Source organism: Arachis hypogaea, chromosome 10 (genome assembly GCF_003086295.3).
Source record: "Arachis hypogaea cultivar Tifrunner chromosome 10, arahy.Tifrunner.gnm2.J5K5, whole genome shotgun sequence".
Lineage (NCBI taxonomy): Eukaryota > Viridiplantae > Streptophyta > Magnoliopsida > Fabales > Fabaceae > Arachis > Arachis hypogaea.
The window spans coordinates 59862735-59876986 of NC_092045.1; the positions used below are offsets into that span (position 1 = coordinate 59862735).

The window sequence follows — 14252 nt, forward strand, 5'->3', positions numbered from 1 at the left end:
GTTTTCAGAATGGACCCTATTAGATATCTTCTATTATGGTCTCTCTGAATTTTCGAAAATGTCATTGGACCATTCTGCAGGTGGATCTATTCACCTGAAGAAAACGCCTGAAGAGGCTCAAGAACTCATTGACATGGTTGCAAACAACCAGTTCATGTATACCTCTGAGAGGAATTCCATGAATAATGGGATACCTCAGAAGAAAGGAGTTCTTGAAATTGATGCTCTGAATGCCATATTGGCTCAGAACAAAGTGTTGACTCAACAGGTCAACATGATCTCTCAAAATCTGAATGGACTGCAACATGCATCCAATAGTACTAGAGAGGCAGCTTCTGAAGAAGCTTATGATCCTGAAAACCCTGCCATGGCAGAGGTTAATTACATGGGTGAACCATATGGAAACACCTATAACCCATCATGGAGAAATCATCCAAATTTCTCCTGGAAGGATCAACAAAAGCCTCAACAAGGCTTTAATAATGGTGGACGCAATAGGCTGAACAATAGCAAGCCATATCCATCATCTTCTCAGCAACAGACAGAGAACGCTGAACAAAATAATTCTAATTTAGCTAATATAGTCTCTGATCTGTCAAAAGCCACTTTCAGTTTCATGAATGAAACAAGATCCTCCATTAGAAATTTGGAGGCACAAGTAGGCCAGCTGAGTAAGAAAGTTATTGAAACTCCTCCCAGTATTCTCCCAAGTAATACAGAAGAGAGTCCAAAAGGAGAATGCAAGGCCATTGATTTGATCAAAGTGGCCGAATGCACTAAGGAGGAGGAGGACGAAAATCCTAGTGAGGAAGACCTCCTGGGACGTTCCTCAAACAAGAAGGAGTTTCCTATTAAGGATCCTGAGGAATCTGAGGCTCACTTAGAGACCATAAAGATTCCATTAAATCTCCTTCTGCCATTCATGAGCTCTGAAGAATATTCATCCTCTGAAGAGGATGAAGATGTGACTGGTGAGCAAGTTGCTCAATATCTAGGAGCTATCATGAAGCTGAATGCCAAGCTGTTTGGTAATGAGACTTGGGAAGGTGAACCTCCCTTACTCATTAGTGACTTAGATACTTGGATTCAGGAAACTCTACCTCAAAAGAAACAAGATCCTGGCAAGTTCTTAATACCTTGCACCATTGGCACCATGAGCTTTGAGAAAGCTCTATGTGATCTTGGGTCAGGGATAAACCTTATGCCACTCTCTGTAATGGAGAAGCTGGGGATCATTGAGGTACAACCTGCCTTGTTCTCATTACAATTGGCAGACAAGTCAATGAGACAAGCTTATGGGACAGTAGAGGACGTGCTAGTAAAGGTTGAAGGCCTTTACATCCCTGCTGATTTCGTAATCCTAGATACTAGGAAGGAAAATGATGAATGCATCATCCTAGGAAGACCTTTCCTAGCCACAGCAGAAGCTGTGATAGATGTCAACAGAGGAGAGTTAGTCCTTCAATTGAATGGGGAATACCTTGTGATTCAGGCACATGGCCATCCCTCTGTGACAAAACAGAGTAAGCATGAAGAGCTTCTCTCAGTTCAAGGTCAAGAAGAGCCCACACAGTCAAACTCTAAGTTTGGTGTTGTGAGGCCACAACCAAACTCTAAGTTTGGTGTTCAAATTCCATATCCAAACTCTAAGTTTGGTGTGGAGACAACACATTAAATTGACCTGATCATCTTGTGGCTCCATGAGAGCCACTGTCAAGCTATTGACATTAAAGAAGCGCTTGTTGGGAGGCAACCCAATTTTATTTATCTAATTTTATTTTATTTTGTTTTGGTGTTATTTTTGTGTTGAATTAGGTACATGATCATGAGGAGTCACGAAAAAATCAAAAAAATTAAAAACAGAGTCAAAAACAGAAGAAAAAAATTTTTCACCCTGGAGGACGCACGGGCTGGCGTTCAACGCCCAGAAGGTGCATCTGGCCAGCGTTCAACGCCAGAACAGAGCACCATTCTGGTGCCGAACGCCAGAAACAAGCAACAACCTGGCGTTTAACGCCAGGATGTGCACACAGAGGACAATCTGGCGCTGAACGCCAGAAACAAGCATGAAACTGGCGTTCAACGCCAGAAACATGCATTATATGGGCGTTTAACGCCCAGAACATGCACCAATGGGCGTTTGAACGCCAGAATGATGCATGGAGGCAATTTACATGCCTATTTGGTGCAGGGATGGAATTCCTTGACACCTCAGGAACTGAGGACCTCACAGGATCCCCACCTACCTCGCCCTCTCTCTTTCCATTCATGATCATCCCTTCTGTTTTTCATTCACCACCTGCTGCTACCCATTCTACCCCATACACCCCACCTACCTTTACAATTTAACTTCTCTTCCCCACCCAATCCCACCCATATAGCCGAATCCATCTCCCCTCACTCACCTCCATTATCTTCTTCTTCTTCTTCTCTTCTTTCTTTTCTTGCTCGAGGGCGAGCAATATTTTAAGTTTGGTGTGGTAAAAGCATAGCTTTCTTGCTTTTCCATTACCATTAATGGCACCCAAGGCCAGAGAAACCTCAAAGGGAAGACAAAAGCTTCCACCTCTGAGTCTTGGGAGATGGAAAATATAAGCCGTCATAGCTCAGTGGTATAACATGTGACTGCAAATCAAGAGATCCCTGAGATACCTCAGGGGATGAGTTATCCTCCACACAAATATTGGAAGCAAATAATGTTAAAAACACCAAAATCACTAGGGATCATGCAACAGAAGCAAGGAAAAGACATAAAGAAGCTCAAAAAGCACCATTGGACCTTCAAGAAGGCGCCACCCTCACTCAGGTGGATTCATTCCTTGCTCTTTATTTCTTTCTGTTTTCGTTTTTAATATTGTGTTTATCTATGTTTTGTGTCTTTACTTCATGATCATTAGTATGTAACCATGCCTTAAAGATTATGAATAATTCCATGAATCCTTCACCTCTCTTAAATGAAAAATGTTTTAATTCAAAAGAACAAGAAGTACATAAATTTCGAAATTATTATTGAATTTAATTTAATTATATTGATGTGGTGGCAATACTTTTTGTTTTCTGAATGAATGCTTGAACAGTGCATATTTTTGATCTTGTTGTTTATGAGTGTTAAAATTGTTGGCTCTTGAAAGAATGATGAACAAAGAGAAATGTTATTGATGAACTGAAAAATTCATGAATTGATTCTTGAAGCAAGAAAAAGCAGTGAAAAGCAAAAGCTTGTGGAAAAAAAATGGCGAAAAAAAAATAGAAAGAAAAAGCAAGCAGAAAAAGCCAATAGCCCTTAAAACCAAAAGGCAAGGGTAAAAAGGATCCAAGGCTTTGAGCATCAATGGATAGGAGGGCCCAAGGAAATAAAATCCAGGCCTAAGCGGCTAAATCAAGCTGTCCCTAACCATGTGCTTGTGTCATGAAGGTCCAAGTGAAAAGCTTGAGACTGAGTGGTTAAAGTCGTGATCCAAAAGAGTGTGCTTAAGAGCTCTGGACACCACTAACTGGGGACTCTAGCAAAGCTGAGTCACAATCTGAAAAGGTTCACCCAGTCATGTGTCTGTGGCATTTGGGTATCCGGTGGTAATACTGGAAGACAAAGTGCTTAGGGCCACAGCCAAGACTCATAAGTAACTGTGTTCAAGAATCAACATGCTTAACTAGGAAAGTCAATAACACTATCTGAAATTCTAAGTTCCTAGAGAAGCCAATCACTCTAAACTTCAAAGGAAAAAGTGAGATGCCAAAACTGTTCAGAAGCAAAAAGCTACAAGTCCCGCTCATCTAATTAAATTAATATTCATTGATATTTTGGACTTTATAGTATATTCTCTTCTTTTTATCCTATTTGATTTTCAGTTGCTTGGGGACAAGCAACAATTTAAGTTTGGTGTTGTGATGAGCGGATAATTTATACGCTTTTTGGCATTGTTTTTATATAGTTTTTAGTGAGTTTGAGCTACTTTTAGGGATGTTTTCATTAGTTTTTATGTTAAATTCACATTTCTGGACTTTACTATGAGTTTGTGTGTTTTTCTGTGATTTTCAGGTAAATTCTGACTGAAATTGAGGGATTTGAGCAAAACTCTGAAGAAGGCTGACAAAAGGACTGCTGTTGCTGTTGGAATCTGACCTCCCTGCACTCGAAATGGATTTTCTGGAGCTGCAGAACTCTAATTGGCGCGCTCTCAACGGCGTTGGAAAGTAGATATCCAGGGCTTTCCAGCAATATATAATAGTCCATACTTTATTCGAAGATTGACGACGTAACTTGGCGTTGAACGCCAAGTACACGCTGCTGTCTGGAGTTAAACGCCAGAAAAACGTCATGATCCGGAGTTGAACGCCCAAAACACGTCATAACTCGAAGTTCAACTCCAAGAAATGCCTCAGCTCGTGGATTAATCAAGCTCAGCCCAAGCATACACCAAGTGGGCCCCGGAAGTGGATTTATGCATCAATTACTTACTCATGTAAACCCTAGTAGCTAGTCTAGTATATATAGGACATTTATCTATTGTATTAGACATCCTGGATTGTATTTTGAATCCTGTGATCACGTTAGAGAGGGCTGGCCATTCGGCCATGCCTGAACTCTTTGCTTATGTATTTTCAATGGTGGAGTTTCTGCACACCATAGATTAAGGGTGTGGAGCTCTGCTGTACCTCAAGTATTAATGAAATTCTATTATCTTTTATTCAAATCTCTTTTATTCTTATTCCAAGATATTCATTCATACCCAAGAACATGATGAATGTTATGAGTCAGATTACCCTCATTATCATTCTCACTTATGAATGCGCGTGATTGACAACCATGTCCGTTCTACATGCAACAGAGCTTGAATGTGTATCTCTTAGATTCCCCAACAGAATCTTCGTGGTATAAGCTAGATAGATGGCGGCATTTATGAGGGTCCGGAAAGTCTCACCTTGTCTGTGGTGTTCCGAGTAGGATCCTGGGAATCCGGAAAGTCCAACCTTGTCTGTGGTGTTCCGAGTAGGATTCCGGTAATGAATGACCGTGACGTGCTTCAAACTTTAACCTGCTGGGCGTTAGTGACAGACGCAAAAGAGGGATTCTATTCCAGTAGGAGCGGGAACCAACCGGTGATTAGCCGTACTGTGACAGAGTGCGTTAGCATAGTTTTCACTGCGAGGATGGGATGTAGCCATCAGCCATGGGTGATGCCTCCAGACTGGTTAGCTGTGCGAGTGACAGCCGCACAGGATATTTCCCCGTGAGGAATGAAAGTAGCCACAGTTGATGGTGAACCCCTATACAAAGCTTGCCATGGAAAGGAGTAAGAAGGACTGAGTAGAAGGAGTAGGAGAACAGGCGTCCAAGAGCTCTACAGCATCTCCATCCGCTTATCTGAAATTCCCACCAATAAATTTGCATAAGTGTTCTATCCCTTTTATTATTTCTTCTTTTTATTATTAATTATTCGAAAACCCATAAACCATTTTTAATCTGCCTAACTGAGATTTGCAAGGTGACCATAGCTTGCTTCATACCAACAATCTCTGTGGATTCGACCCTTACTCACGTAAGGTTTATTACTTGGACGACCCAGTACACTTGCTGGTTAGTTGAACGGAGTTGTGTCCACTAGTGCCAATTTCTAAAATCCAATTACAAGAAAATAGGAATCACAATTTCGTCCACCAACCTCCCTGCACTCGAAGTGGATTTTCTGGAGCTACAGAAGCCCAATTGGCGCGCTCTCAACGGCTTTGGAAAGTAGACATCCTGGGCTTTCCAGCAATATATGATAGTCTATCCTTTGCCCAAGATTTGATGGCCCAAACCGGCGTTCAAAGTCACTTACAGAAATTCCAGCGTTAAACGCCGGAACTGGCACCAAAATGGGAGTTAAACGCCCAAACTGGCATAAAAGCTGGCGTTTAATTCCAAGAAGAGTCTCTACACGAAAATGCTTCATTGCTCAGCCCAAGCACACACCAAGTGGGCCCGGAAGTGGATTTTTATGTCATTTACTCATCTTTGTACACCTTAGGCTACTAGTTTTCTATAAGTAGGACCTTTTACTATTGTATTTTCATCTTTGGACATCTAGTTCTTAGATCAGATCTTGGTTCTTCTGGTTCCCTCTCTGGGGCCGAAACCAATGATCACTTTTGTTCTTATGTATTTTCAACGGTGGAGTTTCTACACACCATAGATTAAGGTGTGGAGCTCTGCTGTACCTCGAGTATTAATGCAATTACTATTGTTCTTCTATTCAATTCCGCTTGTTCTTGTTCTAAGATATCACTTGTTCTTCAACTTGATGAATGTGATGATCCGTGACACTCATCATCATTCTCACCTATGAACAAAGTGACTGACAACCACTTCTGTTCTACAAGCAAACAAGGCTCTAGTGTTTATCTTTTGGATTCTTTAATCGGAATCTTCGTGGTATAGGCGAGAACTGATGGCAGCATTCAAGAGAATCCGGAAGGTCTAACCTTGTCTGTGGTATTCTGAGTAGGATTCAATGACTGAATGACTGTGACGTGCTTCAAACTCCTGAAGGCGGGGCGTTAGTGACAGACGCAAAAGAATCACTGGATTCTATTCCGGCCTGATTGAGAACCGACAGATGAATTCCGCTATGCTGTGACAGAGCATATGCAATCGCTTTCACTGAGAGGATGGGAGGTAGCCACTGACAACGGTGAAACCCTTGCTTAAGCTTGCCATGGAAAGGAGTAAGAAGGATTAGATGAAGGCAGTAGGAAAGCAGAGAGACGGAAGGGAAGGCATCTTTATGCGCTTATCTGAAGTTCCTACCAATGAATTACATAAGTATCACTATCTTTACCTTTGTGTTATTTTCGTTCATCACCATTACCAATTGAGTCTGCCTGACTAAGATTTACAAGATGACCATAGCTTGCTTCATACCACCAATCTCCGTGGGATCGACCCTTACTCACGTAAGTTATTACTTGGACGACCCAGTGCACTTGCTGGTTAGTTGTGCGAAGTTGTAGTGATCACAATTTCGTGCACCAATGCTGCCTCCTCCACGTTGAACTTGAAGTTACTCAAGTTCAGCGCCAGCTTCAAGAAGTTCCAAGGGAATTTTCTCTGCCTCATTCACGCTGAAATTGAGCTTTCTCAAGTTTAGCACCAGCCCGACGCACCAAAGGAAGTTACACACACGACTCCATGATGAACTTATATTAATCGAAGTTCAGCGTGGATTCAAGGAAAACAAAGGAAACACACTGCCTCATCCACGCTGAACTTGAGAATTCCAAGTTCAGCGTGGACCTTAATGAATCAAGTGGTCCCTAATTCGTCCAAAGGATGCACGGATCAATTTAAAATAATTTTGATTTAAACTTTTATTTTATTTATAATTAGGAAAAGATATTATTAGTTTAGGAATTATATTTTACATTAATTAAGAATAGGTATAAAAGGGAAAAGAATCAGCCCATCGGGCTCTTCTCTTCTCTTCTACCTTATTCCGCAATTTACATTTTTAACCTGAGTCGTAGTTTTTCTCCGTAAAACATGAGCAACTAAACCTCCACTGTTAAGGTTAGGAGCTCTGTCTATTGTATAGATTGATACTATTCTTTTTCTATTTTAATTCATGTACTGAATTATATTCAAGAATTATTTTCATTCTTTATCTTATGAATTTGGGTGGAACGGAAGTATGACCCTTGTTCTAATTGAGTTCTTGTATAACTTGGAAAAGCTCTTTACTTGAACAACAGCTTGAAAATAATTTTTCTTAAACTTCTAATTATCTGGACTTAACGGGATATGTGACATATAATCCTCTTATATTTTGGTAATTAGGGTTTTTGTGGCATATAACTAGAATTGAACTTCACCCTCTAATTGGAATTAAGTGACTAAGGAATTGGCGGTTGATGAATTTTATAGGAGACTAAAAAGGTCTAAGGAATTAGGGCTTAGTCACATACAGTTTGTCATGAATTAAATCTTGCATGATTAAATTAGTCAGTAAGAAAAGTCAATCTGGAAAATAGATAACTCTAAAGACTTAACTGTTTCTCCATATATTATTCACAACCTGTTTACTGCCTGCTTTCTGATATTCTGAATTTACTGTTAATGCTTTTGAACTCTCTAAATATCATTTTTTGCTTGTCTAACTAAGTAAATTAATCAACCATTGTTGCTTAGTCCATCAATCCTCATGGGATCGACCCTCATTCACTTGAGGTACTACCTGGTATGACCCGGTGCACTTGCTGGTTTGTTTGTGGTTATAAATTCCACATCAAGAGTCTCCATGTTTTGCTGAGAAGAAGTGAATAGTTTATTATTAAACCTATTCTGATTTCTTCCACCTTAATTATTATTGAAGCCTTGTTGAGGCTTCTGTTGATCCTTCCATGAAAAGTTAGGATGATTCCTCCATGAGGAGTTGTAGGTGTTTCCATGGGGTTCTCCCATGTAATTCACCTCTTCTATTGTGGGTTGATCTGGATCATAAGCATCTCCTTCATAGGAGGTGTCTTAAGTGCTGCCAGCTGCAACTTGAATTCCAGTCAAATATTGAGAGATCATATTGACCTGTTGAGTCAAGATCTTGTTCTGAGCTAATATGGCGTTCAGAGTGTCAACCTCCAGGACTCCTTTCTTCTGAGACACCCTATTATTCACATGGTTTCTCTCAGAAGTGTACATGAATTGGTTGTTTGCAACCATTTCAATGAGTTTCTGTGCCTCTTCAGGCATTTTCTTCAAGTGGAGTGATCAACTAGTAGAATGGTCCAATGACATCTTTGACATCTCAAATAGACCATCATAGAAGATGTCTAGGATAGTCCATTCTGAGATCATGTCAGGAGGACATCTCCTGATCAGTTGCTTGTATCTTTCCCAAGCTTCATAGAGGGATTCACCGTCTTTTTCTCTAAAGATTTGAACTTCTATCCTGAGCTTGCTCATCTTTTGAGGTGGAAAGAACTTGGCCAAGAAAGCATTGACCAACGTTTTCCAAGAGTCTAGGCTTTCTTTGGGTTGAGAATCCAACCATATCCTAGCTCTGTCTCTAATAGAAAAAGGGAAAAGCATAAGTCTGTAGACCTCAGGATCCACTCTATTGGTCTTAACAGTGTCACAGATTTGCAAGAATTCAGATAAGAATTGATATGGATCTTCCAGTGGAAGTCCATGGAACTTGCAATTCTGTTGCATTAGAGAGACTACTGAGGCTTAAGCTTAAAGTAATTTGCTCTAATGGCAGGTATGGAGATACTTCTTCCATAGAAGTAAGAAGTTGGTGCAGTGAAGTCACCAAGAACCTTCCTTGCATCTCCTCCATTATTCTGATCGGCTGCCATGTTTGTATTTTTAGTTTCTTGTTCGAAAAGCTTTGTTAGGTCTCTCCCGGAGTGTTGTTCTTTCACTTGTTGTAAACTCTTCCTGATGAGTCCATATTTGACGGTATATTTTAGCTTGAATTGGATGGATTTCATCATATAAACTCACACTTATTCACTAGAATAGCATACTTTTGTGTTTGATCCCTAAATTGAACTTAAATATGAAAACATGTGTTTTTATGCTGAAATTGAGCAATTTAATTTCATTTTTATGTCATTCAATTCCGTGATATGTTTGTTGAGTGATTTCAGGCCTTAGAGGCAAGAATGGATGGCCAAAAGTGGAAGAAAGCATGTACAAGGGAGAAAACATGAAAAAAACAAGGAAAAGCACACACAGAGAAGTGTGCGTGTGCACGGCCTCGCGTGCGCATGCACAAGGACCAATTCCCATGTGTGCGTATGCACAAGAACCTATGCATACGTGATGAGCGGATAATTTGTACGCTTTTTGGCATTGTTTTTAGTATGTTTTTAGTATGATCTAGTTAGTTTTTAGTATATTTTTATTAGTTTTTAGTTAAAATTCACTTTTCTGGACTTTACTATGAGTTTGTGTGTTTTTCTGTGATTTCAGGTATTTTCTGGCTGAAATTGAGGGACCTGAGCAAAAATCTGATTCAGAGACCAAAAAGAACTGCAGATGCTGTTGGATTCTGACCTCCCTGCACTCAAAGTGGATTTTCTGGAGCTACAGAAACCCAATTGGCGCGTTCTTAACGGCGTTGGAAAGTAGACATCCTGGGCTTTCCGGCAATATATGATTGTCTATACTTTGCCCAAGATTTGATGGCCCAAATCGGCATTCAAAGTCACCCTCAGGAATTCCAGCGTTAAACGCCGGAACTGGCACCAAAATGGGAGTTAAACGCCCAAACTGGCACTAAAGCTAGCGTTTAACTCCAAGAAGAGTCTCTACACGAAAATGCTTCATTGCTCAGCCCAAGCACACACCAAGTGGGCCCGGAAGTGGATTTTTATGTCATTTACTCATTTCTGTAAACCTTAGGCTACTAGTTCTCTATAAGTAGGACCTTTTACTATTGTATTTGAAGACTTTGGTAGCTATCTTCATTTTTATGCTATCTTAGATCATTGGGAGGCTGGCCTCATGGCCATGCCTAGACCTTGTTCTTATGTATTTTCAACGGTGGAGTTTCTACACACCATAGATTAAGGTGTGGAGCTCTGCTGTACCTCGAGTATTAATGCAATTACTATTGTTCTTCCATTCAATTCCGCTTGTTCTTGTTCTAAGATATCACTTGTTCTTCAACTTGATGAATGTGATGATCCGTGACACTCATCATCATTCTCACCTATGAACGTGTGACTGACAACCACCTCCGTTCTACCTTCGATTGGGTGAATATCTCTTGGATTCCTGACTGCACGATGCATGGTTGATCGCCTGACAACCGAGTGCTCACCTGACAACCGAGCCAACCATTCCGTGAGATCAGAGTCTTCGTGGTATAGGCTAGAACTGATGGCGGCATTCAAGAGAATCCGGAAGGTCTAACCTTGTCTGTGGTATTCTGAGTAGGATTCAATGATTGAATGACTGTGACGTGCTTCAAACTCCTAGCAGGCGGGGCGTTAGTGACAGACGCAAAAGAATCGCTGGATTCTATTCCGGCCTGACCGAGAACCGACAGATGATTAGCCATGCTGTGACAGAGCATAGGAACATTTTCACTGAGAGGATGGGAGGTAGCCACTGACAACGGTGAAACCCTTGCATAAGCTTGCCATGGAAAGGAGTGAGAAGGATTGGATGAAGACAGTAGGAAAGCAGAGAGACGGAAGGGAAGGCATCTTCATGCGCTTATCTGAAGTTCCTACCAATGAATTACATAAGTATCTCTATCTTTATCTTTATGTTTTTATGCGTTCATCACCATATCCATTTGAGTTTGCCTGACTAAGATTTACAAGATGACCATAGCTTGCTTCATACTAACAATCTCCGTGGGATCGACCCTTACTCGCGTAAGGTTTATTACTTGGACGACCCAGTGCACTTGCTGGTTAGTTGTGCGAAGTTGTGTAATGCCATGGTATTATACACCAAGTTTTTGGGGTTCATGACCGGGGATTATGAGAGTTGTGAAAAGTATTGTTCACAATTTCGCGCACCAAGTTTTTGGCGCCGTTGCCGGGGATTGTTCAAGTTTTGAGCAAGCTTTTGGTCCGGTAACATCAGTGCCAAGATCCGGCAACAGCACCAAGTTTTTGGCGCCGTTGCCGGGGATTGTTGAGTTTGGACAACTGACGGTTTATCTTGTTGCTTAGATTAGGTATTTTTTTTTCGAAATTCTTGAGGATGAATTCTAGAGTTTCATGATGATTTGTTGAAATCTGGCTGGCTGTGAAGCCATGTCTAATTTCATTGGACCGAGGTTTCAACTTATCATCACAAGAGCGTGTTGATTTCTATCAATCTTGCTTTTGGAGCAGTGATCTGCTAAGGCTTGGCTGGCCATTGGCCATGTCTAGTGTTTTGGACCGAAGCTTTCTTTGAAGGCTTGGCTGGCTGTGAAGCTATGTCTAATTCCTGGACCGGAGTCTTAGACTAGCATTGCACTAATTCCTGGAATTCTCATTAAGAATTTTGATATCTTTTTCCATTTAATTTTCGAAAAAAGCACAAAAAAATTACAAAATCATAAAACCCAAAAATTTCTTGTTTGAGTCTGGTGTTTCATTTTAAGTTTGGTGTCTTGCATGCATTGTTATTTGATTCTTGTTGCATTTTGATTTGTTCTTATTATTAAAAATCCAAAAATATTTTTAATTTGTGTCTTTTCAAGTCAATAATACAGAGAATTGAAGATTCAGAACATACAGCAGAGGAATTGCACAGAAAAAGCTGGGCGTTCAAAACGCCCAGTGAAGAAGGACAGACTGGCGTTTAAACGCCAGCCAGGGTACCTGGTTGGGCGTTTAACGCCCAAAAGGGTATAGTTTTGGGCGTTAAACGCCAGAATGTGCACCATTCTGGGCGTTTAACGCCAGGATGGCACAAGAGGGAAGATTCTGTTTTTCAATGCAATTTTTTTTCAGGTTTTCAAAGTTTTTCAAAATCAAATCTTTTTCAAATCATATCTTTTCAATCAAATCTTTTTCAAAATCAATTTCTTTCCATTTTCAAAAATACTTGCAACCAATTAATGATTTGATTCAACATTTCAAGTATGTTGCCTTTTCTGTTGAGAAAGGTTTAATGTTAGAATCATATCTTTTCTTGATAGCCAAGACATTAACTTTCAAATCAAATCTTTTTAAAATGTTTTTCAAATCATATCTTCTCAATCACATCTTTTTAAAACTAATCATATCTTCTTAACCACATCTTTTTCAAAATAGTTTTCAATCAAATCTTTTTGATTTCTAATTTCAAAATCTTTTTCAAAAATCACTTTATCTCTTTCCCACTTTCATTTTCGAAAATTAAGTAATGTTTTTCAAAAATGTTTTCAAAATATTTTTTACTTAATTTTCGAAAATTATTTCCCTCCTTTTCACATCCTTCTATTTATGGACTAACACTATCCCTTAATGCAAAATTCGAACTCCATCTTCTTTGATAAGTTCGAATTTTCTACTTCTGTCTTCTACTTTTCTTTTCCTCTGACATCTCAAGGAATCTCTATACTGTGACATAGAGGATTCCACATTTCCTTGTTCTCTTCTCTTTCTTATGAGCAGGAGCAGAGACAAAAGCATTCTTGTTGAGGATGACCCTGAACCTGAAAGGACCTTGAAGAGAAAGCTAAGAGAAGCTAAAGCACAACTCTCTTTAGAGGACCTGACCGAATTCTTCAAGGAAGAAGAACTCATGGCAGCCGAAAACAACAACAATGCCAACAATGCAAGGAAGGTGCTGGGTGACTTTACTGCACCTACTCCCGACGTCTATGGGAGAAGCATCTCTATCCCTGCCATTGGAGCAAATAACTTTGAGCTTAAGCCTCAATTAGTTTCTCTAATGCAACAAAATTGCAAGTTTCATGGACTTCCATTGGAAGATCCTCATCAGTTTTTAGCTGAGTTCTTGCAAATCTGTGACACAGTCAAGACTAATGGTGTTGACCCTGAGGTCTATAGACTTATGCTATTCCCTTTTGTTGTAAGAGACAGAGCTAGAACATGGTTGGACTCTCAACCTAAAGAAAGCCTGGACTCTTGGGAAAAGCTAGTCAATGCCTTCTTGGCAAAGTTCTTTCCACCTCAAAAATTGAGTAAGCTTAGAGTGGAAGTCCAAACCTTCAGACAGAAAGAAGGAGAATCCCTCTATGAAGCTTGGGAAAGATACAAACAATTAATCAGAAAGTGTCCCTCTGACATGCTTTCTGAATGGAGCATCATAGGTATTTTCTATGATGGTCTCTCTGAACTGTCCAAGATGTCTTTGGATAGCGCTGCTGGAGGATCTCTTCATCTGAAGAAGACGCCTACTGAAGCTCAAGAGCTGATTGAAATGGTTGCAAATAACCAATTCATGTACACTTCTGAAAGGAATCCTGTGAACAATGGGACTGGTCAGAAGAAAGGAGTTCTTGAGATTGACACTCTGAATGCCATATTGGCTCAGAACAAAATATTGACTCAACAAGTCAATATGATTTCTCAAAGTCTGTCTGGAATGCAAAATGCACCAAGCAGTACTAAGGAAGCTCCATCTGAGGAAGAAGCTTATGATCCTGAGAACCCTTCAATGGAAGAGGTGAATTACATGGGAGAACCCTATGGAAACACCTATAATCCTTCATGGAGGAATCATCCAAATCTTTCATGGAAGGATCAACAGAGACCTCAACAAGGTTTCAATAACAATAATGGTAGAAGAAACAGGTTTAGCAATAGCAAGCCTT

General features: G+C 40.2%; 1 non-coding gene across 1 annotated transcript; it reads left to right on the top strand.

Moving 5' to 3' along the window:
• The first annotated feature begins 8828 nt into the window (after window positions 1-8828).
• LOC112719376 (small nucleolar RNA R71) lies at window positions 8829-8932 on the top strand. The gene has a single exon (XR_003161679.1). It is a non-coding gene; the product is annotated as a small nucleolar RNA R71 (small nucleolar RNA).
• The last annotated feature ends 5320 nt before the right edge of the window (window positions 8933-14252 follow it).